This window comes from Rhinolophus sinicus, linkage group LG02 (assembly GCF_036562045.2).
Source record: "Rhinolophus sinicus isolate RSC01 linkage group LG02, ASM3656204v1, whole genome shotgun sequence".
In the NCBI taxonomy this organism is placed as follows: domain Eukaryota; kingdom Metazoa; phylum Chordata; class Mammalia; order Chiroptera; family Rhinolophidae; genus Rhinolophus; species Rhinolophus sinicus.
In genome coordinates, this window is record NC_133752.1 from 135,425,522 (window position 1) to 135,452,542 (window position 27,021).

The 27,021-nt window shown below is 34.7% G+C and overlaps 1 protein-coding gene and 1 pseudogene across 5 annotated transcripts in view; one reads left to right on the plus strand and one right to left on the minus strand.

Annotated features, from left to right (window-relative positions):
* The window catches only part of FRS2 (fibroblast growth factor receptor substrate 2), a 100,884-nt gene that overhangs the window by 37,244 nt on the left and 36,619 nt on the right, over positions 1 to 27,021 (minus strand). For 2 of the 5 annotated variants that reach the window (XM_019748980.2, XM_019748978.2), the window contains exons 2-3: positions 15,829 to 15,924; positions 14,680 to 14,722 (exon numbers count right to left, since the gene is read on the minus strand). The exons of 2 other annotated variants lie outside the window; for them this stretch is intronic. The gene's annotated coding sequence lies outside the window, so the exon portion shown is untranslated. The remainder of the gene's footprint in view (positions 1 to 14,679; positions 14,723 to 15,828; positions 15,925 to 27,021) is intronic. One more of the 5 variants, XM_074325431.1, reaches the window with a different exon arrangement.
* LOC109456598 (small ribosomal subunit protein eS26) lies at positions 2,856 to 3,191 on the plus strand (annotated as a pseudogene).

The window sequence follows — 27,021 nt, forward strand, 5'->3', positions numbered from 1 at the left end:
TGGAAAAGAGAATGTTTTAATAATCATTTTAAATAACTGCTGATATTCTTAATACTATACCTAAACTCAACAAATAGCAGTTTCTTGACAATTAGTTACAATGTAGATTCTAAAACTGTATCAATGAGCTTTTCACACTGTATTACATTAAAATCCATTGGTTTATCTTGTACTTTGAATACACCTTTTACCCATATGGGATTTTGTATCATCATACATTGGTCATCTGGTAAATAATGGTTCACTGAATTATGCAGATGTTCCGAATTGACCATTCAGAATACAGTATCAAGAAAAAAATAACACATTCTTTAATATCGCTCCTCATCCCACCAGAAAAGCCTATCTGGGAAGCTGTAAAACTCACAATATTAAATACAAGTTTTCCAAAATTGTAAATTTCACTTGAAAACTTGATTTTTTTTCTTTAATTATTGGCTACAAATATAGCTGCTTTTCTCAAAGAGTTAGGCTCACTTAATTCATTTTTGAGAAAAACAAATGTCAAATACCTAAGTTCGAATAACCAAGCTTTGCCTGTCCTCTTCTTTCAAAACAAACAAATAAAAAAAAGAGGTGTTACAGAAAAAAACAGCTAGCTCAGCTCGCAACTCAACTGAAGAGGTCTTTTTTTTTTAAAATAAGTATTGTGCATCAGTGTACAGCAGAAGTGCTTTATAAATCCTTCCCATGTTGTCTCTTAAAATATTAAAAAGACGTATACTCAAAGTCAACATCTAACGAAATTAATATTTTTACTGCTCCAATAAGGACATTCTTAACTGAAATTGGATAATTAAAAAAAAATTTTAAAAACCACTACGAATGCAGGGCAATGAAGAGCACAATAGTTCAGTGTGGTGCCACTGCCTTAATTTCTGCTAAGGTGTTAGCAGTTTTACCCACTATTGCTTTTGCAGCATCACTGCAAATGTCAGCACAGTGAAAAAGACAAAAAAATATATATACTATGAAAATAGTTTTGAGCTCCCAGACCACCTACCTGGTGGATCCACAATAGGTCAACAGAACTATTTTGAAAACTGCTCAAAATTAGACATTCCAAAGATTAAGATAATATTACAATATCATACCAAAAGATGAGTGATTTTAGATGAAATAAATTCCTAGAAAAATTAACTTATCAGATCTTATTCAAAAAGAAACAAAAATATGAATAGTCTTAAAAAATTCAACTAGGAATTACAAGATCCTCCCACAAAGAAATTCTAGGCCCAGATGGCTTCACAGATGAATTCTGTCTAACATGCAAGAAAGAAATAATTTTACACAACGTTTTCCAAAGAAGAGCTAAAGAAAAAACCTTCTCTGGTTGATTCTGAGACTAGTATAACCTTGATATCAAACCCCAAAAAGGATAGTACAACACAAGTTAAAATTATAGGCTAAGGTCCTTCATGAACATTGGTGCAAAATTCTTAAAATACCAGCAAACTGAGTCCAGTAACATATTAAGCCTTCAAAGGTTGGTTTAACATTAGAAAAACTAAAGTAATTCTCCACATTAATAAACAAAAGAAAAAACTCATATCCTTATTAAGATTCAGAGAAGAGATATCTTTTCAGAGCTTTCTCTCAATGGATGAAGAAAGCTTTAAGGCCGTTTGGGGGAGATTCAATAGACTAAAAGGACTAACTCTCTGCATTCAAGGAAAAAATCAAGCTGCAGTACTCAAGGTAAGAACCCTCCACATCACAAAGGTGTGCCACTATCACTTTTTCTAAAAGAAAAAAAATAAGCATCAAGACTTGTAACCAAGTTTTTCGTTTATGTTTGACATTCAATGCAGTCATGTTTGGTGTTGCCCTCACATATCTGTTCTGACAGTCTAGTAACAAACTTCTTAAAATAACCGGTAAGACAGAGATGGCCTATAATGTTGGCCTCCAACTTACCACTTATCATCTGCATTCAAGGGAAGATGAACGGTACAGTTATTCTTTTACCATTATTCAGAATACCTGGGTGTAATTATTTTTTCCCCTATCTTGTTGCTATCCACACACAGGCTCCCTTCCTAAAGGAAGCACAACTGTTTCCATTAGTGCAGATACTGAGCAAGTAGAATAAAACGCATCTAATCCAATTCAAAACAGATCTGAAGTTAATTGGTTAAATCAGGAAATTAAATACGTGTGTGTACACCTTAAACATTTTATTTTAGCTTAAACATAAAAAAAGGACTTATCCAAACTTAGAGTCAGAGACTTTCTTCTTTTTAAATGGGGGGGGAGGGGAGGGCACCTGCTGATTGGAATTCTGTGCCGTATTTCTTACATATACCTTAACTAAACTGTATGTTTATTTGAAACGGATCAAGGATTTCCATTTCTGGCAACATGGTAGGTTAGATGGCCCAGATTCTGGCTCTACTGCCTGAATCTAAAACGTTGAATAAATTATTTTAAAAATGTTTTTAAACTTCTTAATTTGACACAAATGTACAGAGACGCTCTGGGAGATGGCTCTCGACTTTAAGGTAACCTCACAATGCTGCTTTGAAAAATACAGAGTGCTGGAGATAGGCTATATATACTGAGACTCCCCAATATGGAAAATGCAATCAAAGAACCTTGCATATGGATGAAAATCCAAAAGGCTACACCTTACACCTGCAAAGTACATCTGAATGAGTAGTAAATCTACCTAGCAGAAGGTGACAGCAAGCAAATTTGCCTGCTTGACTGGTAGAAGAAAGAGAAAATTTCTCCTGTGAGAATTTATAACTACAGACCAGCTCTTAAATGAGTTTCTGGGGAAGGAAAAAAATGAAAAAGGTGAGAAAAATACATTAAGAAGGTCTAATTAGAGTAACAGAGTCCCCACCTCTAAGATGACCAAGAAAAGAAGAAACAATGGCTGTGCCAAAAAGGACCACAGCCTCCATACAGCCTATTTACTGCACTAACTGCATCCAATGTGTGCCCATGGACGGGCCATTAAGAAGTTCCTCACTGGAAACAATAGAGGCTTCAGACACACTTCCAAAGCAAGTGTCTTCAATGACTATGTGGTTCCCAAACTGTATCTGGAACTACATTACTCTGAGTTGTACACTTCACAACAAAGAGTCACGAGTCATTCACACGAAGCACAGAAGGACCAAACAACCCCACCCTGATTTAGACCTGCAGGTACCGTTCCATGACCTCCGCCAAAGCCCATGTAAGGAAAGAGCTGAGTCCCTGAAGACTGAAGAAAAACTGTCCTCTCAGAGGGGGGAAAAAAGGGAGAAAATAAAGAAAATAATAGGCATTATTCAGAGAGATAATGGTCAAGAATTTAATATAATTCTTCAAAGATAGCTTCAGATCCAGGAAGCCCAAATAATCCCAAGTAGAATTACAAATAATAAAATAAAATGAAATAGAAAAAAGGAACACCTCAATATGTTATATAAAATTGTAGAACACCAAAGGGAGAAAAACAGGCTTGAAAATAATCAAATAAAAGACAGATGATTTACAAAGGAAGGGCAATTTTACTCTCCACGGCAGCAATGGCAGTCAAAGGACTGAAATCATGTCTTCAATGTGATGACGAAACTGAGAATTCTATACACAGAGAAATTATCTTTCAAGAACGGGGACGAAATAAAGACATCTTCAGATAAACAAACAAACAAAAAACTGTCTTTTTCAACAAAAAATACTTTCACTAAAGGAAATTCTAAAGGATGTAGTTTAAGATAGAAAAAAATTATCTCATATGGAAGGTCTCATGCAAAAAGTGATAATCAGCCAAGAAAATAGTAAATAATTTAAACAAAGACTGACGACTTAAAACAATAATCTGTATCAATCTGTATGTATGTAGGAGAGAAATATGCTAAAATTAAATAATAGGTGATGGTGTTATGGGTTGGGAGGAAGACAATCAGAGCATTTTGTTATTGTATTATTCAGGAATAGGTTAAAGATGCTGATTAATTTAGACTTTTCCTCTTAAAAAGGACACGTTGAAATAGCTAGAGTAACCACTGAAAGAATATATTAATTTACAACCAAGTGTGCATGACTACAAGGTGTTGGGGGGAATAAAATGAGGAAAAAACCCTGCCTACAAGAAGGCTTCATACATGTAACTCAACACAAAAGACTGGAAGATTCGGAGAGAGGGTGAGTACAACAAACCGAAAGATCACATACGAAGGCAGAAATAAATTAAATCCACCAGTAATCAAAACTGACTGAAATTCTCCAGGTAAAAAATAAAGATTGTCATTCAGAACAGAAACACACCCTCAACCATACTCTGTTTACAAGACACAAACCGCAATATAGGATCAATGAAAATTAAAGGATGGAAAATACTATTAACCAAAAGAAAGCTAGAAGAGTTATATTAATCCAAGAAAGCAGCCAACAAAAACAAAACTATAAGGCTAAAAAAAATTTTTTACAGAGAAAGCCTTTTCACAATGATAAAAATTTCAATTTAACAGAAGGATAAAACAATTCTAAATTTAGAAGTACTTAATAACACAGATTCAAAATAAGAGACAAATTAACACCTCTACAAAGAGATACTGACAAGTCTACCATCAGGTGAGAGATATTAACAAGTCTTTCTCAGCAGAGAAACTGACAGAGCAGTTCCAAAAACCCAAATCCAAACCAAAACATAGACAAACAAAAGTGCGTATTTGAATAGAACAATTAATAAGCTCATGGAATATATGTAGCACTGTACTAAACATGGAAGAATTTACATTCTTTCCAAAAGCACATGGAACATTTATGAAAACTAGCCATAGCTTAGGTCTTAAAATTAGTCTACAAATTACAATATTATGGTCTCTGATCATAATGAAATTAACTTGAAACTGTATAACAAAATATTTAAAAGTTTTATATTTGAAATTAATTGTACATTTCTAAATAATTCATGGAACAAATAAGAATTCTTTTTTAAATGAACAAAACCATGAATATCATAAATCAAAATTTGTGAGGAGGCAGCCAAGATGGCACTGAGAGGCAAATTTAAAGACTAGAATCCAAATTTAAAAGTTTTATTTTTGGGGCCGGCCCAGTGGCTCAGGAGGTTGGAGCTCCATGCTTTTAACTCCGAAGGCTGCCGGTTCAATTCCCACATGGGCCAGTGGGCACTCAACCACAAGGTTGCCAGTTCAACTCCTCCAGTCCCGCAAGGGATGGTGGGCTGCGCCCCCTGCAACTGACAACTGGACCTGGAGCTGAGCCGCACCCTCCACAACTAAGATTGAAAGGACAACAACGTGACTTGGAAAAAAGTCCTGGAAGTACACACTGTTCCCCAATAAATTCCTGCTCCCCTTCCCCAATAAAATCTTAAAAAAAAAAAAAAAAAGTTTTTATTTTTTAAAGGACAGCACAAAAAGCCCTACAAGTTCTGAGAAAAGTAGAAATAAATAATAAATAGCAGGACTTAGAAGGACAGAAAACATTTACAACAGAGATGATCAACAGAGTCAATAGTTCATTCTTTGAAAGATTAATTAGAATGATAAACCCCTGGAAAAACTAATCAAGAAAAAGAAAAAACAGACAAATGAAAAGGGAACATCATTACAGATGTTGTAGGGATTGATGGACAATTTTGTGATAATAAATTTGAAAGCTTTCCAGAAAATACAGTCTATTAAAAATGATTCAAAAAGAAAAAGACTCACACTTCCCAGTTTCAAAACTTACTACAAAGCTACCATCATCAAGCATCAAATCATCAAGTGTGGTATTGGCATAAGGAGAGACATATAGATCCAACGGAAAATAACTGAGAATCCAGAAATAAATCCATACATTTTATAGTCAATTGATTATCAATAAATGTGTCTATACAACTCATTGTGGAAAGAACAGACTCTTCAACAAATGGTGCTGGGACTAGATTTCCAATTGTAAAATAATGAAGTGGGACCTCTACCTCATACTATACATAAAAATTAAATTAACTCAAAATGGATCAAAGACCTAAATGTAAGAGCTAAAACCATAAAACTTGCAGAGGAAAACATAAGTCTTCATTACATTGAATTAGGCAAAAGTTTTCTTTAGTATGATACCAAAATCACAAGCAATAAAAGAAAAACATATAAACTGGACTTTATCAAAATAAGAAACATTTGTGCTTCAAAGACACTATCAAAAAAGTAAAATGACAATCCAAAGAATGGGGGAAAATAGTTGGAGACGATGTATCTGAAAAGAGTTTAGTATCTAGAATATATTAAAAAAAACTTCTTACAACTCAACAATAAAAAGACAAATGAGGGCCAGTCCGGTGGCTCAAGCAGTTAGAACTCCATGCTCCTAACTCCGAAGGCTGCCGGTTCGATTCCCACATGGGCCAGTAGGTTCTCAACCACAAGGTTGCCAGTTCAATTCCTCGAGTCCCGCAAGGGATGGTGGGCTCCGCCCCCTGCAACTAAGACTGAACAAGGCACCTTGAGGTGAGCTGCCGCTGAGCTCTCAGATGGCTCGATTGGTTGGAGCGCGTCCTCTCAACCACAAGGTTGCCTGTTTTTTAAGTGGACAGAAGATGTGAACAGACATTTCTCCACAAAAGATAGTATAAATGACCAGTAAGCACATGAAATGATGATCAATAACACTAGTCATTAGGAAAATGCAAATCAAAACCACAGATTCCACTTCACACTCACTAGGACTGCTATAATAAAGAGCACGGACAACAGCAAGTGTTGACAAGGATGTGGAGAAACTGGAACCCTCATACACTGTTCGTGGGAATGTAAAATGGTGCGATTGCTTTGGAAAAGTTTGGCAGACCCTAAAAAGGTTAAATTTTAATACAGCATTACCATATGACCCCAGTAATTCCACTCCTTGGTATATACCAAATAGAAGTGAAAACATATATGCACACAAAAACTTGTACATAAAAGTTTATAGCAGCATTATTCATAACAGCTAAGAATGGAAACAATCAAAATGTGCATCAACTGATTAATGCATAAACAAAATGTGGTATTATCTACATTCTGGAATAATATTCCACCATAAAAAGAAATGAAGTACTGATACCGTGTTTCTCTGAAAAATAAGACCTAGCCAGACCATCAGTTCTAATGCGTCTTTTGGAGCAAAAATTAATATAAGACCTAGTATTCGTATTATATTATATTATATTATATTATATTATATTATATTATATTATATTTATTATATTATATTATACTATACTACATTATACCCAGTCTTATATTATAGTAAAATAAGACTGGGTCTTCTATTAATTTTTGCTCCAAAAGACGCATTAGAGCTGATTGTCCCACTAGGTCTTATTTTCGGGGAAACACGGTAGCTACAGCATGAATGAACTTTAAAAACATTACAGTAAGTGAAAGATGCCAGACAAAAAGACCACATATTACGAATTTATTGATAGGAAATGCTCAAAATAGGCAAATCTATAGAGAGAGAAAGATTACTGGTTGTTGGGGGGTGGGAAAAGGGGAATGGGGAGTGATTGCTAATCTGTACACGGTTTCTTTTTGGGATAATGAAAATGTTCTGGAATTAGTGGTAATGGTTTTACAACTTTGGGAATGTTTTTTAAAAAACTGAATTTTACACTTTAAACGGGTGAATTTTATGGTATGCGAGTTATAGATCTGAACAGATTAATGCTTATTAAAGAAATGGAACAGCAGCTGTTTAAAGTCTTTTGACTAGAAAATTATCAAGCCCAGATAGTCTTACAGGTAAATCCTAGCAAACAGTCAAGGAACAACAAATAATTACAACCTTAAACAAATTCTTCTAGAGAACAGTAAAAAAAAAAAGAAAAGAAAAGGAAAACACTTTCAAAGGGGGTAAGATAGTCTTTTCAATATATGGTCCTGGGAAAATCGGATATCCACATGCAAAAGAGTGAACTTGGACCCTTACCTTACATCTGTACAAAAATTAACTCAAAACGAATTTAGGTCAAAAGACCTAAAGCTATAAAATTCTTAGAAGAAGACATAGGGATGGAAATCTTCATGACACTGAATTAGACAATGATTTCTTGGATATGACACCAAAACCACAGGCAACAAAAGTGAAAACAGATAAACTGGACTACATCAAAATTAAAAACTTCTGTGCATCAAAGGAAACAATTAACAGAGTGAAAAGGCAACCTGTGGAATGGGAGAAAATATTTGCAAATCCTGTATCTGATAAAAGGTTAATATCCAGAACATATAAAGGACTACAACTCAGCAGTAACAACAACAAAATCAAATAACCTGATTTTAAAAGGGGCAAAGGACTTGAACAGGTATTTCTCCAAAGAAAATAGACGGACAACAAGAATATGAGAAGCACTCAACATCAACAGTCATGAGGGAAATAAATGCAAGTCAAAACTACAATGAGATACCACCTCACACCCAAAACAAGACACAACAAAACCAAAACAACCAGAAAACAAGTGTTAGAGAGGATATGGAGAAATTGGAACCCTAGTACATTGCTGGTGGGAATGTAAGTGGTGCAGCCACTGTGTTTTAAAACAGTATGACGGTTCCTCAAAATATTACAAACAGAATTACCATATGATCCAGCAATACCACTTCTGGATCTATAACCAAAATAATTGAAAGCAGGGTCTCAAAGAGACCCTTTTCATCTATGTTCATAGCAACATTATTCACAGTACCCAAAAGATGGAAGTAACATAACTGTCCATTGACAGATGAATGGATAACAAAACATTTATACATACAATGGTATATTATTCTGCCTTAAAAGGCAAATTTTGACACATGCTACAACGTTGCTACAACGTGGATGAACTTTGAAAATATGGTGCTAAGTGAAATAAGCCAGGTACAAAAAGTTATCTTTTTGTATAATCTCACTTACATGAGGTTTCTAGAGTAATCAAACTCATAAAAACAAAAAGTAGAATGGTGGTTGCCAAGGGCTGTAGGGAGGGAGAAGAGAAGTTGTTCTGGAAACTGGCTGCACAACAATGTGAATATAATTAACATTACTTAACTGTAAGCTTAAAAACTGGGTGACGTGGTAAATTTTATGTTAGTTGTATTTTGCTACAATTAAAATATTTTTAATCATTAAAAAGAGATTTTTTTTTTAAGACCCAACCAACCAGGACACCATGAAAAAAAAAATTACAAGCCCATCTGAGTCATGAACATTGTTGTAAAAATCCTATGCAAAATGTAAGTAAACCAAATCCATTAATTTATATATATAAAATATATATATATAAAGATAATCCATCATGACTAAATTGGGTTTATCCCAGGAATGCTCAGTTAGCCAAATTTGAAAGTCAATGTAACTGACCACATTAACAGACCAAGGAGAATTTTGATCATTGCTCATTATACAAAAGCCTTTTTTGACAGAGTTCAATGTCTGTTTATGATTTTAAACAAACATGACTTAAAACTCCTAGCAAGGTAATATTGGGAAAAAAGACTTTAAACTTGATAAAGGACATCTAAAGAAAATCTACAAGTATCATTTTAAATGGCGAAAATTAAAAGCATTTCTTCTGATGTCATGAACAAGAAACAAAACGGAGTATGTGCAGATCTAAGATAGCACAGTAATGGTTCAGGAGTAGAAAAATAGACCAATGGTACAGAGACTATAGAAATAAAACTACCCATATATGAAAACTTGATTTATGACAGGGAATTGTACTTATCAGCGAGGATTATTTATTCATTTCAATAGTGATGGGATAATCCATTAGCCACATGGAGTGAATCTGTATCCTATACCTCTCACAAAAATCAATTACTAGGAGATTTAAGAATTAAACATAAAAAGCAAAACCATGAAGCTTTTAGTTGATAGCCAATGCCATCAGAAGTTATCAAGGTGTAGATGAGAAATGCCAAATAACCAACTGAATTCAAAGATGAAACCATTTTAATCTTTTAATTTCCCTCTATATTTTGTGAATTAATCAAATAGCAATCATGTCAAAGCAAGTAGACTATCTGATTAAGAAAAAATGTTAATGTAATACAGAGCTGCCAATATTCTAACTACTTCACATCTTAAGTAGATTATATTAAATATGCCTTTATTTAAGATCAGCACATTATTGTAGGGATTTGTTAACAAGGATAAAAACACACCAAAAACTTCATGTTTCAGTAAGTGTCTATATCAATGTGTCTATATCTCATTTCAAATATTAGAAACAATGCCCATGGTAAAATCTAAATATGGTTTCAGGTAAGTAGGGGTGTTGGTTTGACCCTTCCCATTCCTCCTTGAATATTATTTTACTAAAAGCCAGAATGTATCTTTGGATGCTTCAGGGAAGAAACATCTAATGTATTAAGATCAGATTTCTATTACTCACTGGAAAGAGTAAGGACTTTAAAAAAAAAAAAGGCAAGAAAATGGAGCAAACAGACAGCATATTCTTAGGACTTTGAAATAATTCTAAAATTCAAAGTGCCAAAGAAATAAGCACAATACATCATTCACTTGGAAAACTATTAACACGGTATATATGGCTGAATGGGGTGAATTGGAAAGAGCATTTATCCCAAGGTAATATTTTTTTACAATATGAAAGCACATGTCCATCAAGCAAAATAAATTCATACTCATCCCATCCACCACCAAAACAGCCTTCCCTTTACCAAAAAACGCACATACATACAAAGTAGATGTGTTTAATCTAAACTGTAAGCCTCTGGCTCACATGAAAACAAAATGATTTTAACCACACAAGTCGCAGCACTCAGACTTGGAGTTTCTCCACGCTGCCTACACAGCCCCGTGAGCATGATAGGAGGAACGAGGCACAATCACACCACATTCCTTCCCTCAGCTCACACATCAAGAACTTGCCCTCTCAGCTGCATTCTTCTCCAAACAGCCATGGTCACCCTAGCAACCCTCTGCTCCTAATATGGACAGCTGGTCCATTTAAAGTCAGCCTTTCTGGCAGGGAAAATGCTTGTTCTTCAAATTGGGGGAGAGAAGAGAGGTTTTCCTTTCAATGCACATTACAGGGGTTGATTCAACTTGATCAGCACTTTTGTTCTGTGGCAGCAAGTTGTGTCGAGTTTCAACCTATTCCGAGTTTGGTTTTTTGGTTTGGTTTTTTTTTTTTTTTAAATCTAAAAGCAAGTGGCTAAAAAAATAAAATAAAGGCAGCTCAGATGGATTCTAAGGCAGAGTAGAACATGAAACATAAAGGTTATCTGAAATAACCGTATTCTTTCATAAAACGATCAAGCTATCCACATTTTTGAAAGTTCAAATTTACTTAAACTAAACTGTAACATCTGAAACCTTAATATACAATACGAAATCAGAAGACCTGTCTTTTTAACATCAGAACCTATTTCTGAAAAACAAAAACATTGCTAAACTTCAAAGTCCTATAACTCCAATCTACTCAACAGACTATGAGTCAATGGATTTATCCCACCACCTACCTACATGTGAAATCTATCACAATCTTCCCACACACTCAAATGTAAATTAGGTATTGAAACCAAATGGCTAGTATATCTGAAGACTCTCCAGACACAGAATGACCTAGGATAGCACTGGATTACTCAAAACCAAATTTGATATTATGCTTATACCACTAAAGATGGGTCTGAATCAAATTAAGTCTCTTGGGATAAAAGACACAGGTTTGTAATACAGTTTGCCTGAGTGTCATACTACAAACAAATAATCTGGGGGGCGGGGAAGGGATTACCACATTCTGAAGTATGTGAGATCAAATTGCTTGTTCCATACTCACAAAGGGATTCTCATCTATCCATCAAAATTAGACATCTAATCTTTAAAGAAAGTATACTGGCAGGTTTAACACTAAAAAGTATCTAAATTTATGACACTAATTCTAAGTTGGAAATATTTATGAAATTATTTTCTATGTAACAGTGTTAGACAAAATCCATACTAATTTAATAAATGCTTAATAAATAAAAAATAATTGTTTTAGTGAACCTTAAGGTTAAGTGACTACCACTTACATTATACATTGGTTATATTTTTGTTTGTATGTATGTTTTTTAAACTTCTCAGGCTGTAAGATTCTTCCCGGCTAGAAACCTTTCAAGTTAAAACTAAATTACAGTAATTACATTTTCTATACAGAACAAAATATCAGTTGACAAGGTAGCAGTATAGATTAGTACAAAGAATCTAAAGCTAATTCCACGAGTGGTTTCATCATTTGTAAAATGAGAGTACTATCTATTTTGCTAATGCCATGTGTTAACATAATGTGAGAATAATGAAATTACTATGCCATACAAAATACTCAAAAATTAAAGAAACTGGAGAAAGGGACTAATGTTACCTGATGTTTAATTCTCTGATTTGTTATTTTTAAAAAGAGTGGGGGGAGTGTTTAACAATGCATGGGACCAAATCAGTATCAACTTCAAGAGTTGCTTGTCTTCCCACCAAAGACCTTATAAAAAAGTGTTGACATATAAATGACGACTTCTTTCAAAAAGTCTCAACCTTGGCTTCACTTTTAGCAGATGTGAATTCCCTTCCCCTTCCCCATTCCACTGCTGAATCGGTTCCACATTCCTCCTAGCCCCCAGAACTAAGTGCCCCTAAGATCCTCCTCTCACACACAGAAGCTGCTCTCAATAAGGTAACTTTAGCTTTTCTACCTGGTGGAAGCCCCGTGCTGCTGTGATCACTGCTTTTATTACCCGCCTAATGTCATGGCCGCTCCCACCCTCTCACAGGAGTCTCTCCCCCTTTCTCCTCTTCACTAGTGGCACCACAGACTTGGAGCTTCTGAAGTTCCCACTCTGACAATTTCTAGTTAGGGGATCCAAGAGAAGTTGCTTGTGCTACTATTAGATGAAACTGTTTTTGCACCCCAGACTTGGAATCCTGCATTTGTACTGCTCTTAATGTGTCAGATTGTGATAGAGATTCACAGAATATGGTTCTACTTCAAGAAAGCGATAGAAAAAAGAAGATGAATGTTCAAATGTAATACAATATAGAAACTAATAATAGATAATACAAATGTTCCATAATATTACCAGTATCCTTCAACTATTCAGTTTTTGTGGGCTAACACTGAGACCTAAGCATTTTAATAAATTGTTTCTAGAAGAAAACATGCTTTTGTTAGATCCCACAATTCTTTCCTTTGCTTGTTCTAACAGACTCTTAGAGTCTAACAGACTCTTAGACAGCCTTCTAAACAGATGTTTATATTTCCACTAGTATTCCACAGCATCTAATTCACACTCTTTAACTTCAATTCTAATATAAAGAAACACAAATTGGCCTTTTCTTAAATGCTTTAATGTGCCTTGTACATTTAAGGAATTTAACAGCTTAGTTTTAATAAACAACCTAGAATACAATGCACTAGTAGGACGAAACAAATTAGATGAACACTCAGCAACATGGCCAGATACCGTGTTTCCCTGAAAATAAGATCTAGCCGGACAATCAACTCTAATACGTCTTTTGGAGCAAAAATTAATATAAGATCCGGTCTTCTTTTACTATAAAACCCGATCTTTATAATATAATAAATATGATATCATACAATATAATATAAGGTTGGGCCTTACATTAATTTTTGCTCCAAAAGATGCATTAGAGCTGATTGTCTGGCTAGGTCTTATTTTCAGGGAAACATAGTATTAGGGAAAAAAGGAGAGAGGAAAGTGGAGGGGACTACAAGAATTAGATTTAAGACCTAGTGTATAATTAAAATACCGGCAAATAAAATAATAAAGTCTTTTATAAGACAAACAAAAGGACACATATCAAACACATGAAAAGGTCACTTATATCGGGACTAGTTATAGAAGAAAACAGAAAACAGTCTTTTAATGAACCAATGATGATGTATATGGCACAAACCGAGGAACATCGTTAATACTCCTGTACTTGAGTTTGAAAACTGGTATTTCAGAGAAAGCCTACTACCACATATACCAAAAAGTTCCTGAGAAAATTTAACCAATGTAACTTCTTAAGGCTGCCAAGCAATTGATTTTAAGTTCCTGGCACAGGGTAAGCACACCGATAAGAAGATTTTACTATCTATTCACTTAAACATTTCATCCTTCAGAACTCTAAAGAGTATAATAATATAAATCATTGATGATCCATTTGTAAAGGTCATCATCATTCAGCATTTTTTTTTTTAAATACTAGATGTTACTCAATCTTGTACTAAGTACCTGGTAAAAAGCATTTTACTTTTTAAACTAAATATAGGAGTTATACAATTTCCATATGTGGAAGTATAGCTAAATAATTTCCTTTAACTTAAAGCCCTAAGAGAGCTTCTATGAAAACGCTACTCCCCAAAGTCATTTAGGTAACATCCACTAAGGTAAAAAGGTGAATGGGCCCCCATGGAAAAAGAGAACTCTTTTCCAAAAACGGACAAACCCATTCCTAAGGATACTAGGAATAAGCTCTAACCATGAAAAGTAGTATTTGTGTTTCAATACCCTTTATCATACCCTTTTAATCCTAACTTGCTGGCAAATTCTGAGGTAGTAAAGGTTTACTAACAAATCTGTGAGAATCTTGTAATAATCAAAAGACATGAAATAAATATGGGGCAACAAGATTTTTTTTTAAATCAAGAGCAATCAAGACTATATTCAACTATATATTTTTTTTATTACTATATTAACAATTTCTTACCTTGTGGAATTCTCTTCTGAGAAAAACAGACACAATTTTGTTCCTAAAAAAATTTCAAGTAGAAAAGTTGAAATGTTAGTTTCAAAACAGAAAGTCTCTTGAAAATGAAGTTACAAAATGCTAACATAGCACAGAGTATTATGACATTTGGTATTACCAAAGTTTAAGAGACAGTAAGACTCTAATAATAAAAGTACTTTATTGTTTTTATTAAAATATTTACTATAAAATGTATTGTTTTTATCATTACAAAAATATTATTCGGGGCGGCTGGTTAGCTCAGTTGGTTAGAGCACGATGCTCATAACACCAAGGTTGCAGGTTCGATTCCCGCATGGGTCACTGTGAGCTACAGCCTCCACAACTAGGTTGAAACAACTTGATTTGGAGCTTAAAATTAATCAAATTTTAAAATATATATATATATATATATTATTCTACCTATCAAATCATTTTTGCTAGGTACATAATAATGTGTGGCCCATTTTCACATTCTAAAACACCAGTACTCAATTGGGTTTTACTCTAGTCAAGATTTGATATTCTGAAGGGTACTTTTTACATATAACCCACAAGTTATAAAATTCATCCTTTTAACATGTAAAATTCAGTGGTTTTTACTATGTTCACAAAGTTATATAACCCTCACCACCATCTAATTCCAGAATATTTTTGTCACCCCAATAAGAAACCCTGTACTGAAGCCTATGTACATTTTCCCCCCAGGGAGAAACATCTGAAAGAAATTTAATTTTAAAAGACATACAAGAAAGATACTCTTTACGACACTATGATCAAAACTGTGTTTTGCTTTTTTAATGTGTAGAACAAAGACTGGTAGGAAAAACAAATATCCAAAAATTATAAGAGTAGCTGTGTTTGGATAGTGATATTACTGTGACTCTTTTACATGTATTTCCTCTAAAGCTATGATTTTATAATATTACCTTTATGTTTCTTAAAAGGTACAGCACACACATCATATATTTTCTAGAGCTATATGCTAAAATTTGTACTACAAACCACAGTAAAAACAGAAATACAAGTTGACACTTTAAAAAATGTCCACTACATTTCTTATTAAATGTTTTTAAAAGTAGATAAAATAAGTATAAAGTTTAAAAAAAAAAAAATGTTGGCCGCACTTACTAATCTGGTTGAAAAGCCACAGCTGCATCTTACTTTATGACAAATTGACTGTTTCATCACTTTTGCATCTGGGCATCTACTTCTTAATGGTCATTTCTGAAATAAAGATGTAGTAATTAAGAATATAGTATTATAACAAAACCATAAAATCTTTAAGGACAATTATCTAAATTTTAGTGATTAGAGGGAACTATGAAAACAGTTCTTGAGTAATTCCTAATAAAAATAACTGTAACAGGGCTCAGAGTAAGGTGGGAGGGATGGAATACAGGTCCACAGGACCGGAATTGCACAGTTATGTTAGATGTACTGAGTATAAAAATCTACAACTTCTTCAGTCCTCAATCTCTTTCACCCACAGGGTCTTGCATTTCCTAAGAATGCCATTTACAGATCAGAAAAAGAAAAAAGGAAGAGAGAGAAGCCCTTAAACTGCATATTTGAAAACAACTTACTTGCTTAATTTGTTATGCTTATTTGTCTATTTCTTCCTCACAGCTATAGAAAGTAAGCTCCAGAGATTTTTGTCGATTTTATTTACTGATACCTTTCAAGCACCTAAGACAATGACTGCCGTGTGGTAAGTGCTCAGTAAATATTTACTGAAAGAATGAATAAATTGATTATTTAACTTTAATTGATCAAATATTTAACCTGACAGTATTTCTAAATGGCAAAGTATCAAAATGCCATTTCTTCCACACATACACCACTGATGTTAATGCCAACAACATCTTTATTGTTTTGTTCCCCCACAAACAAAGCTCATAATTAAAAGATAATCAAAACATGATGCCAACCTTCAAGGAACAGAACAGAGGCATATGTGTCACTTTGTAATTCTATTAGTGCAACCTTTGGGAAAGACTCCTGGAAGGGGAACTGCTGGATATGCAATTTTGCTAAATATTGCCAAATGGTGTGTATGTGTGTGTGTGTGTGTGGGGGGGTCTTTTTCTTTTTTAAATACGGCTGTTCTTTGAGGTGCTGGATGTGAATAGAGCTAAGAATATAAGCGAAAATCTTTCCTAAGGAGTGAAAAGTTGATAGGTCTCAAGAATAACCCTCAAGGAACCCAGGAGGTTCCCTACTTCTCCTCCAGTAGTTAAATCAGTATCCCACAAGATGCTATTCTTTTTATGAAAAATTGGGGAAATACAAATATTAATACAGACTTTTTTTCTTTCAAAAAGAAGCAACAGAAGGATAAGCCAAAAACATTTATAAATGGTTATCTATAGAAAAGAGAAAGCAGGGTGGAAGAAGACAAAAGGAAGTCAGACTTCTCAGAATATACCCTGTTTTATAGTTTTTACTTTGGAGGTATGTTTTAAGATCAAATGAACATTAAATGATGACATTTTGAGTATCAAAACTGATGATTGTCATTGACTGAAACATTAAATATATTTTAAAAATTGTCATCTTTTTGGAAGTTGCTAGGGTAGTACCTTATTATCTGAAAATTGAGACAAGGAAATAAATAATCACGCATTTGTCCTGGCTTTCTTATATGAAAAATACCTTGGGGTAACAAAGCAGTCAATAAATGAAAGCTCTTTTTTATGGGATTCCAAACAATAAATGTAGAAAAATGATAGGATTAGAAAATCACTATCTTGTAACCCCTAGTGAAATAATGGATCTAAAAAAATGATCAATGGTTGTTAAAACCATTAGGTAAAAGGTTGACGGGAAACTTTATAATGGATGTATCAGGTTGACAAAACTTGAACCCCGTGATTAATCTTAACATCATTAAAAACGGGTCAACCAGAAATTATTTGCAGAAGTATTCATCACTATCCATTAAGTGTTCATCCTGGGAGCTCCAGTTTCAAATAATATCCGCAATATTACCACTTTACCACTTCCACTCCCACCGCCGTGGCCCAAGCCACCTTATTTCTCATCTGCATTACTGTAATAATTCCCTATCTGATCTCCCAGCCTCTCCCCTTGCTCACTTCGACAAGTCAGTCAGATGAGTCCTTTTCAAAAGCAAGGTCATGTCATTCTTCTGCTCAAACCCTCAGAGTCCACTTCACCAGTCTAAAAGCCGAAGTCCTTACAAAGGCCATTCAGGACCATAATCTGACATTTCTGTTCCCCATCTTTCTAATCTCATTTCCTACCACTCTCCCTCTTGTTCACTCCATTCTAGCCACTTTGGTCTCTTCCCTTAAACACAGCAAGCATGTTCCCAGGGCCTCGGGACTTGTTTTTCCCTCTGCCTGGGACATCAGATAGCGCTCTGGCTAATTCCTCCTGCCCTTTCTTTAGGACTCAGTTTTTACTCATCAACGAGATACGCCCTGGTACCTACCCTAGGCAAGCCCAAAACATCTGCCTCTATTCCTATCTGGCAGAGAATGTGCTAGAAATAAGTCATAAATTTCAGAGATGACAAGCATTGGAAACATAAAAGTCATCAATTTTTATATCTTTGTGTCTAAATAGCTATAGAACTATACTGTCCCTTTTAAGGATTTTTATGGTCCCAACTTCAAAGAATTAATGAAGATATAGCTACCATAGTGTGGGTTTGGTGTTCTTCTTCCAGTTTTGTTTTGTTTTTAAATCATATATATCATATCACTAGAACGAAATGGTTAGAGAGTTTAATTAAATGAGTCCCATTAAAAAAAAAAAAAACACAGAAAAATATATGGCATTCCCTTTCTTCCCACTCCTTTAAGAATTTCTTTGGAAATTATAAAGTTCCAAGTAATCTCAGGCAAAGTTTAACTACTTTCCAATGTATCTGTTACCTTTAGGCACCATGACCACCAGAAGGAATCAAAAGAACTCACTAACTCTAACATGACCAGACTAGCTATGACATGGTAGGGATGTTTGAACTTAATCATTTTTCTTTAAATAAACAAACTCCCCCTGGGTTAAGGCCTGCTCTGTGTTTTAATCGTTCTGTGGCTGGCAAGCTTCAGGGTCTTAAGAGAGATCGCCAGGGGACAGAGAAAAAAGCAAGTATGACTCAGTGATCACATTTAATAGTCTCTGAAGACCAAAACAAAGATACCAGTTCTGGCAAGAGTTCTCTAGAATTGCCCCAAAACTGACTTATCCACATACCTTTCATCTGAACAATTTATTTTCACTTAGTTTAAGGTTCACAAAGCACTTGTTATGTGCCTATCAGACCTCAGGCACAAAAATAAACCAAGAGTACAATGAAAACAATCACCAGAGGTTCTAAGAGTTGGGTGATGAAACAATGTTAGAATCTGCTTTGTTTGGAGAAGGGGACAAAAAGAACTCGTATTTTTTGCCAAAATGCCCCCACTCATTTGGAAATCAGACTTCAGCAGGTCCAACCACTTGAAAAAAGGCTAGTGATAATACAGTCACCTTTACTGAGCACCTGCTGTATACCAGATATTTGTATTAGCTCACTTAATTCTCAGAACTTCCCTATGGGAAAGGTATGAACAAAGCAGAGTGGTTAAATAACTTGTCCAAACCAGACAGAGTGCTCCAGGACGCAAAATCTCACTTTTTCTTTTTCACTATTATAATCTGCAGTAAACTGGAATTATTAGTTACAAATATCACATTTGCCCCAGAGGAGTAACATATTTTGCCGTGTATCATGCGTACTTTTATGCCCAAATTTGTGAGGGAAAAATAAGGATGTGCATCATATATGGGTAGTACTAATTCCGTAACTATATAAATGTTTTTAAATCTTTTACTTATGCTTATGAGTTAAAAGTGTAAATCTAGACATCAATAACGATATCTGTATGTAAAATAATACCCTGGAATATGATAATTGGTTTTGTTGAACTTACGACAAACTTACAACGACAAAGACTTCTTGGCCTCCTATGATGTGTAAATATCATAAATTTGTTACTGGTACATAAAATTTATTGTACCTTGTATCTGTTCTTGTGTTTTGTAATTATTTGTTACATAAAATTTCTTATACCATAATATGTTAAAAAATAAACACTAAAATTCCTTTATAACACAAAAAACAAGCACCTAAATGTAAACAAATAAAAATTTGAATTAAAAAATTAAAATGAAAGATTTTTTGCCCTGAAAGTTTGGGTCAAAAGTGTGGGTGCGCATTATACACAGAAGTGCATTTACACGGCAACATATGGTAAATCCAGGCTGCTCATTTAAGAAATGTGTTCCATTCTTCCAAAGTTATCTCAGATAAGAGGACAAAGGGGGAAGGTTCACTGCTACACATTAATAAGAAACCTGGCACGTTAAGGGATCAATCAGAAGAATATGCTACATTTGGTCTAAGAGAACTGAGTAAGCTAAGCATAGCACAGCTTATTAATTAGCATTCATTCATGATTAACCTACATCACCTCAAGTGATGGCTATTTCATACGCTATTTCATACACACTGAGAAGTCAGGGAAGAAATGTTAAGATTTAATAGAGTACATATACGGGTGTTTATCAAAATAGTTTCTGTACTTTTTCTGGATATTTGAAATACTTCTCTCTCTCTCAATAATATAGACATAGATAAGTACACATACATACATTAAAGTATTCCATTAATTTCTTAAAATTTACAACAAAATTATTAGAGTTGGAATTACTAATTTTCCTTTGCTGGAAAATACTTTAATTTGGAACACTTTAGTTCCTGACACTATGGAATAAAACTTATTAACCTCAGTTCTTTATACTCAAGAGAATCTGATTTTTAACATGTCATTAATCAGAAAATATTTTGTAGGAATATTTTCTTTCTAAATTGCAAAGTTATTGATCCCCACAATGCCTATCACGTAGTAAAAGTAACACACTTACTGTAAAAGAAAAAGGCAATTACTTAACTATCAGTACACATTACCCAGGAAATGTGGCCTTGCTACATTAATGTCCCCAGTTATTTGGAGAAAGTGAAAATTCCTTGGAAGAAATTATCCCCAAAGACCAAAAACATGCCTTACTGCTTTATGGAGGAGACTCAACAGACTGATTTCAAGTTTCCCAAAGGTCTAAATACGCGTACACAGACTAGTCTTCTAAGTAAAAGTATACCCTGCTTTTTGAAAGTTCATGTTACATCACTTCATTTTTACTAAAGACCTGCTTTAGTATATTAAGTCCTCCCTTAACATTGCAAATAGGTTCTTGGAAATGTGGTGAAACTATGTGGAACAAACCAATTTTACCACAGGCTAATTGACATAAACAAGAGTTGGGTTCCTACAGCATCTCATCAATGTTACAATGAAATGACATTGAAAAAAACAACATTCGAGGACCTGCTGTACCTGTTTGCTAATCAAAAGAAATTGAAGAGGATTTTCACTTTTACAAAAAGAGACAAAAAAGTAAAACTAGCACACAGCATTTGTTTTGCAATGAGCTGTCACAGAGGCAGCGTGCACCCTGAGCAGTGAGAGTAGCCCCGCCAAGCTCCTTCCCGGCAACCACACTCAGCATCTCAGCATCAAGCTGCCATAGCTTTGAACTATGTCTGTGAGCATCTGTGCTTTATCTCGATTTATTTTGTGCATCCGTTAGCAAGATGTGCCCTCTGGTTTCAAAATAGCCTAAGAGATCTTTTGTAAGGGTGTTAAACTTACCATAAAACTGCACATATTAAGCGTTTCAACCACAGTTAATGAAACAAAGACAGTGTGTACGCATTGAACTTGCCTGCATCCACCATTCATACTATGTACACTCAGGGAAAAAGAATCTTGAAAGCTGCCGAAGTAACTATTGGCTCTGCTAGTAGAAAAGTGGTCTCTTTTAGTCGGCATCCAGTAATGGATATAAAATGGAAAGACTCTTGCTTGAGTGCACTGATAGGTGTGCAAAGCATGGAGTAGTATTTATATCATTCCTGCTTTTATTACATGTTAGTGTTATTTTAAGTTTTGTGTGTTACTTGCTATAATTTGATAGGTTATTTTTTTGGGTCTAGGAACCCTCAAAATTTTTTTCCACCTAAGTTAATGGTAATTGCCTCTTCGCTTTACATGTTTTCATCATACAAAAGGTTTCATGGAAACACTCTACTTTCAAATAGTGAGGGAAACCTGTACTCGGTTGTGTCCTGGGAATTTTCGGCATAAATTAACACTTATCAAAAAAAAAGCTCCCTTACAATTTCAATTCCTTGCACTGGTGGTTAAGAATGATTAGCGAAGCAGAGGGAAAGGGAAGACATACTCTCCCAGGACATCAATTATAAATAATACAGCCTTATTTAAAAAAAAAAAAAAAAGTTTAGAATTTCGATGTTTCTTTCTCGACAACAAAACACTATGTGCTATCATTAAGACTAAATAAATAGGCTGGTCTGTATGGTTTTAAAATCAATATTGGGGCATTACAATCTATGGCATTTGCTGTTTTGTTTTTTATTTTAACAAAATAGAAGTGCACAGCCTATGGAGTATGTATTGTTTCTAGAAACTTTATCACACACACCTTCTCCCTAGAGTTAGTGCTTCTCCCTCCCCCCACCTCACTTCCTCTTGTATACACTCCCACACTATATTGAGTAATAGTAATTTTTTTTTTTATTTTGTTTTGTATACAAACATGCTACTCACATTCTGGCCATGACATAAAATGTATTTCTTCGAAAGAAACTACATGATACCTTAACATGTGACTCTACCTAGAACACCAAGGTAAATATTTCCAAAGTTAGTTTTTTTCTGTCTTCAACATTATACATAAGGAAGAGATATATACAAATCTAAACATCACAGTCTGTGGCTTTATTATTTTTCATGAATTCTAATACAACACACAGTAAAATATTCACCATGGAGGGTGGGTTGGTATTAAAGCAGGTTTCCCTTTGATACTATTCCAGGAAGTTGAATTACTTGAATACCAAAAGACCTCAGTATTTGATAGCCTCTTCTTCAAGATGCTGTCATGATATATACATGCCCCAGAGACTGTCACCCAACTCCATTAACTTCCTCAAAAGTGAAAACAATTTTTATAAAGCTCACTTCAGCCCTTTTATTTTCTAGGGGATAATCCATAACTTTAAAAATAAAAGTCAACCAAGAAGAGTTAACTTTTTTTTTTTTTAATTCCTCCTTTATCTTCTAGGAGGAAAATCCTATCTTTGTTCTTTAGTAGTTCTGGTAGGCTCTAAATTTTTTCAGCAATGTAACAAGGACAATTTTTCCCCACAATCAACTCTAAGATAATTTCTCTTGGTAGGCATTGTACAAGGGACAATGAAAGAAGGAATAACCAGTGTCTTCAGTCAGTTTCCACCAAATTGAAAAGTAGAATTCATGTCTTATGAAAAAAACCTTCAATAAATCCATATCCCAAATGCTCAATACAAGCTATGCTTGTTTCCTGTGAACTATGAAATACTGTTTCTCCTAATATCCACAAAACTTTTAGTTACAGCCATCAGATTATTCAAAGGAAATCAGTGGCCCTTTATAATTTGTGCCTCCTTCATTATACTCAGATATAAAGAACTTGCTTAATATTCTATATTTAAATAGCATATCGGGAAGAAAGGCTAGGAAAGGGGATGAGAAAGACAAACCTCATAAATTGACCATATTAGAAATAGCAGATTTTGAGAGGTGGGGTGGTGGGGGGAATCTGTGAAATCATTTTATGTTTTACTGGTGAAAAAACTGAAACAGCTTATTAGCAAGAACTGAAGTTCACATTACAAATGGTATTTTCCTCCAGAATTACTAATTCCAACAAATCTAAAATAGGTATTTTAGCGTTATACATAGATATGTAACCAGAAGAGACTGCAATGTTGGAGAGTTTAAAAGAATACATGAATTCGGAGTGTGTAATGAATGAATTAAGGGAAATTAGAAATGGCCACGTGTCCTTTAGGAATGACAGAAATCCAGTAAGTAACCTGTTTCCTTGGTGTAGCTCTTTAGGACAGTCTGGGCTGGATGGATCACGGCCCTGGCCCAGCAAGGCACTTCTTATATAGATGACTAATTAAATTCATCATTAGTTAATGTCCATAAACATAAGAAACCGTATAGATGCCAACATCCTGTTTTCAACCTAGTAGCTTAATAAAACGACTATTGCCCATTTGAGGATTGCTGGCCCACTAAAACAGTTCATAAAAGAGGCATTAATCTCAAGTAAAGTAATGGAATAGCAGAGTATATAACATCAATTGCATTTATACAAAAATCTTTGGTCTACAGCCTGCATTGGACCAAAAACAAAAATTCATAGAGAAATAAGAGTTCTCAAATTAAAATTTATATCCTAGGAAAGATCAGGTAGAGGTAAGGACAAAAAGCATAATATATGCAATATTAAAAATGTAATATCAAAAGAGGGCAAAACTCACCTTTAATTTCATGGACATTTACCTTATATCAAGTATTTCTCTAGTAACCGACCCACACTTAGACTGTCTACAAGAGTGGAGTGTGGAAGGACACTTCATCTACTCACTTTCCCAAAAATTACAGCTGCACATTTAGTCCCCAAAGCACATGTGACTAAAATAACATTATTCTCAAGTGCTGCTTTGGTAGCATAGAAAAATCTGCAGGACAGACAAACTTATACTAAAGGAATAATTAACAAGAGCTGTGGTTTATGAAGAAATACTCCACCTTAGTTGACATCATAGCAACTATGGGAGTCTGTCTTTATAATTTTTCCCCCCAAAACCAAATTGAATACGTCCCAAATTAAATAACAGCTCCTGTTTATTACTCCTAGATATCACGTATTTTTTTAGCTTTAAAATAGAAGTACTTGAGTCAATTTAAAATGAAAACTGGTACAGAGACTTAAAACTTACTGTTTACTCTAGAGATAGCAATGATATTAACCTTAAAAAAAGGAAGGGGGCCTTAATGACTTTCCTATAGCGGAGAGGGAGTTTCATTGTTTTTCAACCTATCATTACAAATAACAAAGAATTTAAAGAATGCTGCTTTGTTGGATAACATGTGTGTGTTCCCATTCCTTCCATATGTATTTGTCCCTGCCTCTCCTGATGTGTGTGGGGGGGCGGGGGGAGGGGCGGGTTCTGGCTCCCTGTGCCCCCTCTTGATGTTGACCTGTCTCTCTTATAGTCAATAACTGGTTTCCAAGCACTGATACTCAGAAAGACAGCATTTTGTCAGGCTGTAGCCTATGGCAAAGTAAATTACAGTAATAGTCAAAACAAGAAAAAGAATCAGAAGTTATTCAATTAGATAAAAATAGATAAAATTAAAGCCACACATTTTCAACTTCCTTTAAATTGCCTAAATACATATGTGTACCATACATCAGATTTTAATAAACTTAGTGGAGTCAAGCTAACAGATTTATTCACAAGATTTTGAGCTAAATATATCAGGGGGGAAATAGTAAGAGTCAGTTTAACTAATACAGAGGTTCTGAGCAAAGGCTTTGGAATCCTAGCTCTGAGTTTGTGTCCCAGTTCTGCACTGACTAACTGTCTGATCTTGGGTAGGTTACCTATCTCTCTTGGCCTGTTCTCTGCTGTCTAATGCTGTGAGGATGACCTGCGATAACGCTCGTAAGACACTTAGCACGGTGCCTAGCACACAGTGAAGGCTCAACACATATTACATCTAAAACATCTGATGCAGGGAACACCTACAGTTCCTTTTGTCTGCCTAGCCTCTGAACTTTCCCTTCTTAAGTTTGAGGACTTCCCCACTTGATGACTTCAGAAGATCAAACAGTTTTCCACATCTTAAATTTGAGAATTTCCCCATATCTTATGATTTCAAAAGGTCAAACACTTTCCCACATACACTACACATCTAGGACATGCGCTCTGCCAAACGTACATACCCAACCCAGACCAGGAATGGGCAACTAGTGCGTGGGAAAAGTAGAGACCAGAAGGAACTCTCTGTGACACTAGTAAGAGTGGAGTGATCGCTAGAAGGTCAAGTCTAGGGCAGAGGTGGCAGCATGTAGAGTCATCCAGAGCTAGTGTCACTGGGGCAGGCCGTGGCGTCTGTCAGTCTGTCTCTAGATGGTTCTGGCATCGTCCTGGGAATCATTGTGCAATGTGACTTTGGGCATTGTTTCTGGCTGCTTAGTCCTGAATCTGGTTCTCTAACCCTTGCAACAATTTGATGAACCACTAAGCTCTACCCAATATCCTTTTAAAATACACAGTATGCTTTAATTGTTTTTTACTGCCACCAAGAATTCTGACTGACACACCAGATAGAGGTAACATTTATTCTTACCTGCCCAAACCCCACAGGGAAAAAAAACATTGTTTTTAATCTCTCCATAGAAACACAAAAGTACTGTTCACTTTCAACCAATAGATTCATCCTGTGAGGTCTTGGAAAACAAATTTTTATAATTTTTCCTAAGTTAGAATATGAGGAATGCCTAATTAATTTTAAATTTATTTCAAGGGAACACAGTAAAGGAGGAGTGATGTCACACACAAAAAAAAATGCCTATATGCAAAGAGTAACTATCAATTGAGGTAAAAGAAATTATTCCAACTTGCCTAAAACCACCCTCTCTGTATTCCCAACAGGAGCTTTTCACTTGAGGTTCTATAACAAAGCAGTTCCCTCTGTTTCTTAAGGGTCATTTTAAGATCAAAAAAATTTTAATTATCAAAAAGTCTTAAATATTCCTCTTCTGTTTGAACAAGTAATTTAAAAAGTACCTATGTAACAAAATTACTCAATTCTCTGTTAAAACAGTGCGTAGCAAGTCAATGCCTGATTGCTATAGACTGATTTTTCAGTATATAAAATACACTCCTCTTCCTTTGTCAGATTTCTCTTGAGGGCTATTTTATAGTTTAGCAATGCTTTTTCTAATGCCTAGAATGTTAAAGCTCAAATAGGTTAATTGTACTACTTGTCAATATAAACATGATACAAAGTTTCTGGGGAGGGTGAAAGTGGAGGATTAAATGTTGTTTTCTAAATCTCAGGAGGGAGTTACCACAGAGTTGAAACTATATTTTAATAAATAAAAAAACAATCTTCACACACACACTCCCATAGAATATTAGCCTTGAAAAAAAAAATAAAGAACAATCTAAACAAAACCAAATATAGCTTTTTGCAAAAAGTGACAATCTTTTCGGATAAAAATTTAAGAAATAAAAATCAAGCTCTGGAAATGTAGTGTATTGATGTCTAATATATGAGGTCTGACAATGAAGTTCCTGAACATTTTTGATATCAGAGGGATTAT